Source organism: Chiloscyllium plagiosum, unplaced genomic scaffold (genome assembly GCF_037043375.1).
Source record: "Chiloscyllium plagiosum isolate Xiang-an unplaced genomic scaffold, Cpla_swu_hap1 HiC_scaffold_13, whole genome shotgun sequence".
Classification (NCBI taxonomy): Eukaryota; Metazoa; Chordata; class Chondrichthyes; order Orectolobiformes; family Hemiscylliidae; genus Chiloscyllium; species Chiloscyllium plagiosum.
In genome coordinates, this window is record NW_028270151.1 from 43,961,174 (window position 1) to 43,970,319 (window position 9,146).

General features: G+C 41.4%; 1 long non-coding RNA gene across 1 annotated transcript; it reads left to right on the forward strand.

The window, feature by feature from the left end:
• The first annotated feature begins 7 nt into the window (after nucleotides 1-7).
• Nucleotides 8-9,146, forward strand: LOC148148309 (uncharacterized). Its single transcript, XR_015759182.1, has 3 exons — nucleotides 8-42; nucleotides 348-641; nucleotides 8,177-9,146. It is a non-coding gene; the product is annotated as an uncharacterized LOC148148309 (long non-coding RNA).

Below are 9,146 nucleotides of genomic sequence, written 5' to 3' on the forward strand. Positions count from 1 at the left end.
GGTGGAGAAACTGCCCAGAGACTCCCACATCAGCCTCATGCTGTAAGTCGTGCAGCTATGTTCCCCAGGCTGTGTTCACAAACAACATAATTTAGGCTGTAAATGATGTTACTTTCCCACATTCTGTGAGAGGAATATTCCTTATCAATGTGTAAATGTGTTAAAAATTAAATGTATTGGGAATGTGTGATTTTAAGCATCTCAATCTGTACATTTTTAGTTATGTGAGGCATATATAGTGTCTTACTGTGGATTATCTGAGAATAAAAATTCAGTAAAAGAAATAGCTTTTTACTTGCTTTAACTGCATTTTCTGTCCTCTATTTGTTCTGTTCAAAAAACTGCAGATGCTGAAATCCAAAGCAGACAAGCAGGAGACAGGAAGAACACAGCAACCAGGCAGCATCAGGAGGTGGTGAAGTTGATGTTTCGGATATAACCCTTCTTCAGGAATCTATTTGTTCTTTGGCATTATTCTCCTGAAGGATTTGAAAACTAACACAAGAATTCTAAAACCGAGATATTGTGGGACAGTCTATGACCAGAGAGCATAATCTCAGAGACAGAGAGGAAAAGAAATTTCTTCTTTCAGAGAGTAGCGAATGTGTGGAATTCTTTACCGAAGTGGACTGTCGAGACAGGTGATTAAGTGTATTCAAGGCTGAAATAGACAAATCAGTGAGGGAAGGAGGGTCATGACAAGATGCAAGAAAGTAGCGATGAAGATTATCATATCAGCCATGATCTCATTAAATGGTGGAGCGGATTCAATCGGTTGATTGGCCTACTTCTGTTTAAATGTCTTCTGGACTTACTAATTGCCTGGAAACCAATGTAAGCCAGTGAGACTAGACTACAGGATAGGTGAATGCTGAGGCTCCTGATGCAAGTGAAAAAAAGTTTTTACAATTAATGGAGAATGCAAGAGTGGAGTGTACTGTAATAGTAGATTCTCCAGGAGTGTAAAGGCACTAATGAGCTGAAAAGGAGCAAAATCTGGAGATGCTGCAGAGGCAGAAGTATGTGGCCTTAGAAATTGCATATATGTGAGGATGAAAACTGATTTTTAGGTAGAGGCATACAAACATACAAGGACTGTCTCAGCCTCTTGCCAGGGGAGGGATATTACTGGTAGCCAGAGAATAGAAATTAGAACCAAAATCATTCTTCCCAATTAAGTTTGTAGATGACACCAAAATTGGAGGTGTAGTGGACAGCGAAGAGGGTTACCTCAAATTACAACAGGATCTTGACCAGATGGGCCAATGGGTTGAGAAGTGGCAGATAGAGTTTAATTCAGATAAATGCGAGGTGCTGCATTTTCGGAAAGCAAATCTTAGCAGGAGTTATACACTTAATGGTAAGGTCCTCGGGAGTGTTGCTGAATAAGATCTTGGAGTGCAGGTTCATAGCTCCTTGAAAGTGGAGTCGCAGGTAGATAGGATAGTGAAAAAGGCATTTAGTATGCTTTCTTTTATTGGTCAGAGTATTGAGTACAGGAGTTGGGAGGTCATGTTGCAGCTGTACAGGACATTGGTTAGGCCACTGATGGAATATTGCATGCAATTCTGGTCTCCTTCCTATCAGAAAGATGTTGTGAAACTTAAAAGGGTTCAGAAAAAATTTACAAGGATGTTGCCAGGGTTGGAGGATTTGAACTATGGGGAGAGGCTGAACAGGCTGGGGCTGTTTCCCCTGGAGCGTCAGAGGCTGAGGGGTGACCTTATAGAGGTTTACAAAATTATGTGGGGCATGGATAGGATAAATAGACAAAGTATTTTCCCTGGGGTCGGAGAATCCAGAACTAGAGGGCATAGGTTTAGGGTGAGAGGGGGAAGGTTTAAAAGAGACCTAAGGGGCGACCTTTTCACACAGGGTGGTATGTGTATGGGATGAGCTGCCAGAGGAAGTGGTGGAGGCTGGTACAATTGCAACATTTAAGAGGCATTTGGATGGGTATATGAATAGGAAGGGTTTGGAGGGATATGGGCCGGGTGGGACTAGATTGGGTTGGGATATCTGGTTGGTGTAGACAGGTTGGACCGAAGGGTCTGTTTCCATGCTGTACATCTCTATGACTCTAAATATATGCTCATTCAGTACTGGATATCAGATAAGGAGGAGTTGAGAGAGGAAATCGGATGGTACCAGTTGGATGTACAGAAGATGAGAAGTAGCAAATAGAACCCCTCTATTCAAGAAGAGAGCTAAGCAGAAAACAGGAAACATTAGGCCAATTAGCTTGAGGCTGTCTGCTATGGGAAATGTGATACAATGAATAACTAAAGAGACCATAGCTACACATGTAGAAAATCTTAATATAATCAGGAAGATTCAGCATGGTCCCATGAAACGTCGAATCTCCTGTTCCCTGGATGCTGCCTGACCTGCTGTGCTATTCCAGCAATAAAGTTTCAACTTTGATCTCCAGCATCTGCAGACCTCACTTTCTCCTCCATGAAGGGAAATCATGTTTAAGAAATGTATTGCTTCGAAGGAGTGATGTGCATTTGATAAGGTGCCCATAAAAATTTATTGCAGGAAATACAAGCTTGTGGGGTCAGGTTAACAGTATTAGGTGGCAGAAACAGTCTGCATAAATGGGTCTTTGTCTGATTGACAGCATGTGACAAGTGGAATCCTGCAGGGGACTGTGCTGGAGTTTCAACTTTTTGTAATTTACATCCATGACTTGGATGAGATGAGCAAATAAATACTAAATTTGAAGGCAACAAAAAGATAGGTAGGCAAGTTACAGAATCATAGAACTGTTACGGCATAGTAAAAGGCCATTTAGCCCATTGAGCATCATTATCGAGTGCCAGTCTTCTGTTTTTACCCCGTCCTCTTACACAATATGTTTACCCAAATAATCATCCAAAGCTTTTTTGAATGTCTTTATTGAATCGGCCTCCACCACATTTGCAGGCTCTGCCTTCCATACCCTAATCATTCATTGAAAAAAACATCACTTTTGCTTCTTTTGCACATCAATTTAAATCTATGCAGTTTCGATCTTGTTCTTCTCATAAGGAGGAACAGCTCCCTACTCTTTCAAATTTGCTCATGATTTTCTAAACTGGTATTAGATATCCTCTCCACTTTCTTCTTTTCATGGAGAACAGTCCCAGATTCTTCAATCTACCCTCATAACTGAAGTTTTTTATTCCTGGAACCATTCTTATAAATTGCTTCTGCAGTCCCTCTAATGCATTTACATCTTTCTTGCAATGTGGCACCCACAGCTGTGCACAAAATTCCATCTGAGGTGTAACAAGGGAACATACAATAAACAGAAATTACTGGAGAAACTCAGCAGGTCTGGCAATATCTGTGGAGAGAAAGTAGAGTCAACGTATCAGGTCCAGTGACGTTTCATCAAAACTAGTTTTGGCTAGGAAAAGGCTCAAGACAGGAGGTGGGTGTGGTAAAGGAGTGCACGATAGGTGGAGATGGAGATGAAAGAGAGAACAGCTATTAGGCAAAGAAAGGTTTGGCGAATGATAAGCCATGGAAGGAGAAAAGCAGTTGAATATGAGTTGGCTTTTTTTATTCACTCATGGAATATGGATGTTGCTGGCTGGCCAGCATTTCTTGCCCATCCCTAGTTGCCCATTGAAAAAATGATGCTGAGCTGTCATGTTGAACAGCTGCAGTCTATGTGTTGTAGGTTAACCCACAATGGTATTGGAGGGGGGGAATTTCAGGATTTTGACCAGTGACAGTGAAGGAATGGCAATATATTTCCAAGTCAAGATGATGAATGGATTGAAGGGGAATTTGCAGGTGCCCATGTCCTTCTAAATGGGAGTGATCATGTGTTTGGAAGGTGCTTATTAAGGATATTTGGTTAATTTTCTCTTGTAAACAGTACATGCTGCTGCTTTTAGGCATCAGTGATGGAAGGCGTGGATGCTTGTGTAAGTAAGTAAGTGGTGTCAAGCTTCATGGGTGATGTTGGAGCTGCACTCAACGAGGCAAATGGGGAGTATTCCTTCACAATCCTGACTTTAACTTTGTAGATGATGGACAGAGTCCAGAAGTAAGTTACTCTCTGCAGTATTCCTAGCCTCTGACTTTTCTTGTAGCGACTGAGTCATAGAGATGTCCAGTACGGAAACAGACCCTACAGCCCAACTCGTCCATGCCAACCAGATATGCTAACTTAATCTTGTCCCATTTGCCAGCACTTGGCCCATATCCCTCGAAACCCTCCTTATTCATATACCCATCCAGATTTCTTTTAAATGTTGCAGTTGTACCAGCCTCCACCACTTCCTCTGGCAGGTCATTCCATACACGCACAACCCTCTGTGTCAAAAAGTTGCCCCTTAGGCCCCTTGTAACTCTTTCACCTCTCACCCTAAACCCATGCCCTAGTTCTGAACTACCCAAACCTTGTCTATTTACCCTGATTTTATTAATCTCTGTAAGGTCACCTCTCAGCATCCGACGCTCCAGGCAAAACAGCCCCAGCCTATTCAACCTCTCCTTATGGCTCAAATGCTCCAATCCTGGCAACATCCTTGTGAATCTTTTCTGAACCCTTTCAAGTTTCACAACATCTTTCCTATAGGAGGGAGACCAGAATTGCATGCTATATTCTAAAGGAGGGCTGTAAGTCCAGTTGAGTTTCTGGTCAATGGTAACCCCAAGTATGTCGATAATGGGGGATTCAATGATGGTAACATCATTGAATTTCAAGGGGCGGTGGTTAGATTGTTTCTTAATGAAGATGGCCGTTGCCTGGCATTTGTATGGCATAAACATTGCTTGCTCCTTGTCAGCCCAAGCCTGGTTATTGTCAGATCTTGTTGCATTTGAACATAGAATGCTTCAGTATCTGAGGAGTAGTGAATGGTGCTGAAGATTGTGTAATCATTGGTAAACATCCCAACTTCTCACCTTATGATGGAGAGAAGGACATTAATGAAGAGCTGAAGATGGTTGGTGTCAGACAGTACCTTGAGGAGCTCCTGCAGAGATATCCTGGAGCTGAGATGGTTACGCTCCAACAACCACGACCATTTTCTCCTCTGTGCCAGGAATGACTCAAACCAACAGAGAGTTTGCCTCCGATACCCATTGATTTCAGTTTTGCTGAAGCTCCTCATGCCATACTTAGTCAGATGCAACTTGATGTAAAGGGCTGTCACTCTCACCTCACCTCGAGAACTCAACTCTTTTATCCATGCTCAAACCAAGGCTGCAATGAGGTCAAAAGCTGAGAACCCCTGGCAGAACGCAAACTGAGAATCGCTGAGCAGGTTATTGCTGAGCAGGTGCTGCTTGATTGGACTGTTGTTGACACCTTCCTTCACTTTCCTGAGAATTGAGAGCAGACTGATGGAGCAGCAATTGGCCGGGTTGGATTTGTCCTGTTTTTTGTGCACAGACCAAACATGGGCAACTTTCCACGTTGCCACTATTTTAACTGTACTGATAGAGTTTGGTTAGGAAAGTGACAAGTTCTGGAACACAAGTCTTTAGTACTATTACCGGGATGCTGTCAGGGTCCACAGCCTTTTCAGTATCCAGTACCGCCAAATGTTTCTTGATATTATGTGGCGTAAATCAAATTGTTGAAGAGTGGTATCTATAATGCTGAGGATCACTAGAGAAGATTGAGACAGATCCAAGATGTCTTATCTTTTGCGCTGATGAGTTGTGCTCTTACATCATTGAAGATGAGATATTTGTGGAGCTTCTTCCTCCTCAAGTGAGTTATCGAGTCATGGAGTTGAGTTGTTGAATTGTCAACCATTACTCGGGACTGGATGTGGCAGAACAGCAGAACTTAGATCTGTTGGTTTTGGGATAATTTGCCTCTGTCTGTCATTAGCTGTTAATGCTGTTTGTTGCTCTTTGCATGCCCTCCTGCACCCTCCATTGAACCAGGGTTGCTTTCCTGGCTTGATGTTAATTGTTGCGTGGGCATTATGGCAGGCCATGAGGTTGCAGGAGTATAATTCTGCTGCTGTTGATGGCCCACAATGCCTCATGGATGCCCAGTCTTGAGTTAGATCTGTTGAAGTCTGACCCATTTATTATGGTAATAGTACCACACAATGCAATGGAGGGTATATTCAATGAGAAGGCAGGACTTTGTCTGCACACGGACTGTGCAATTGGCACTCTTATTGATACTGTCATGGACAGATACATCTGTGGCTGGAAGATTGGTAAGGATGAGATCAAATATGTTTCTACTATGTTGGTTGTATAATCACATGCCACAGACACAGCTAGCAGCTGTGGGGGCGGCACGGTGGCACAGTGGTTAGCACTGCTGCCTCACAGTGCCAGAGACCTGGGTTCAATTCCCGCCTCAGGCGACTGACTGTGTGGAGTTTGCACATTCTCCCCGTGTCTGCGTGGGTTTCCTCCGGGTGCTCCGGTTTCCTCCCACAGTCCAAAGATGTGCAGGTCAGGTGAATTGGCCATGCTAAATTGCCCATGCTAAATTGCCCGTAGTGTTAGGTAAGGGGTAAATGTAGGGGTATGGGTGGATTACGCTTCGGCGGGGCGGTGTGGACTTGTTGGGCCGAAGGGCCTGTTTCCACACTGTAAGTAATCTAATCTAATCTATGTCCAATCGGACCTGTTGTAGGGAGAAATATCAAAGAGGAGTTTTAAGTTCTGTGTTCCGTAATACTAGCGATCTTTATTTAGAGCTCTTTTGCTACATATGTGGGAGAGGCCAAAGACACTCCGAATCTGGCTTTCATGTTGGGCCCAGTTGCCCTGTTAATTACAGCTCAGATTGGAAGTCAATGATGCTGTGGGTTCCCCAGCAAAATACAATATTTTTATACCTTTTGCATAACAATAATTATGTGCAACATTGATGTCATTATTATCCACATTCCCCTTATCTATAGGTCCATTCCACTGAACATGCAATCAATGACGGACAACTCTATGGACAGTCCTAGGCCATAATCCCATGATCTGAAAATGTGTTGCTGGAAAAGCGCAGCAGGTCAGGCAGCATCCAGGGAACAGGAGAATCGACGTTTCGGGCATAAGCTCTTCTTCAGGAATCTGTTCCCTGGATGCTGCCTGACCTGCTGCGCTTTTCCAGCAACACATTTTCAGCTCTGATCTCCAGCATCTGCAGACCTCACTTTCTCCTCATAATCTCATGATGTCTACTAGATACCTCGCACATCTGTCTTTGGAATCTTAGAATGCTTCTGACAGTTTTCTTCCTTCCCAGATCTTTGTCAGCTGCACCTCATTATTTACCAATAACCTAAATAGTTGCTTTTCACTAAGAACTCTTCCAAAGTCTGTACTAACTTCAGTATGGCACATTAGGAAGGATATTAATTTCTACCAATTGTTATTAAGTATGTAAAATCAACTCTAATATAAAGTTACTGTGACACAGCTGACAAAATGAGAAGAACTCCTAATTTAGCCTGAGAGATCAAATAAATAGTCCTTTTGATTTGCTACTGCAGCTTATTAGACCTGCTTTTTACATGCTGTACATGGATTTTAAACTAAAGTTTCATTTTTAAATAGATCTTCATTGTTTGGACTCAAACCACTTTCCATTACTAATTATTTTTTCTTAATAAAAGCATCTATTCGAATTCCACTGATGAGAGTTAAATTCAATCATTTTATAACTTTATCAAGCTATTAAATGAAACTTTAGATTCCACAAACAACTAAGGACAGAAACACATTTTCACTCTGTATTTTGTAATTTGTCTCTCTCACTCTTACCTTGAATTTTGGATGGAAGAACTTGTTCTGATTACTTATATCTGCACTTAAGTTTCACTTGTTTATCTCTCCCAGTTATGACCTCTCTTTTTATAACCTTCTTCTGTCCTCCTGTGTCAATGGTTTTTGGAGGTCATGTTTACACCATTTATTATTGTATCTTCTCTAATAATGCATTAGGCCTCTTTACTGCCTACAAACATTTACTGAAGGAATATAACTGACCTTTTCACATTAATTTGTTGTTGTTTGCCTTTCTAATTCTACAATTACCTAAAAAAAATCAGAATACTGTAGGATTAGATATTTTACGAAACACCAAGTTTGGGACTGAGGCTAAACTAAGACATTCAAAAATGCCCCTTATTAAAATTCTAATATGTTTAGAACTGCCTGTTTACAGAAATGTGAATAACCTCCCTAATATTTCTTCCTACAGAGAATCTCCTCTTATCCAGTTTGTCTATATGGAGACTAGCTATGAACATCTGCTGTACATCGCTGTCCAACCTTTTCAGCCATCTTGTGTTTGCTAAAAAAAAGCCCCAACAGGCCAACTTGTCAACTTTAGTTATTACAAGAGAACCTGACCAGCTCAATCAGTAGTGGTGGTAATACCTCCTAAGATATCTGTTAAGTATATATTCTTACATAATGGGTTGGATTCTTGAAATACAATGGCCTTTTTTAGCCCTTAATTCTGAATATGTTTTTAAAAGAGGGCTGCTACAGATACAAAATAACTGCAGATATAAAATATTTTTTATATCGAAGGGACATAACAGCCCAACATGTCAAAGAAACTTCAAACGGAGTAGACTGTGATCTGTTGTGACTGCAAAGATAACAAGGGTCCAATGACTCCCTGCTCAAGAGAAAGCCGCCCTCTGTGGATTATGTTCAAATCCACATAACTCAGTTTTCCTCTTGAAGAATGCACAAGAACACAGGTTAAAAAGCCAGTTTCAACTCTAATGGAGTAGACTATTAGGACTGAATGCACCCATGTATTACTCCCTGGATTTGAGTGTTAGCTTTCGTAATGTTCACAGTCAAATAAATATCCCCTAGTTAATCCTGTGTTGCAGTGAAAGACCCTGTCCAACTCCAAGTCCTGCAAACCAGCGAACAAAAATTATCAGGACAATAGAATTTCAGACAACCTGCAAAACCAAGAATCTTGAAAATTGTCTGTTCAACTACCAACATCAATTGTACTTAAAAACCCCACTGCAGCAATTGCAATGTTCAACTATCTTCACAACAAATTTGGAGACTGATCCATGTATCTGTGTTTTAAGTATTATCTTTGTTGACTCGCCTGTTATTTCTAATATGTGTGTTGTGTTTCTACTACTTCTTGTATTTATTAATTAATAAACTTACTCTTTCTTAATGAAAGAGGGACT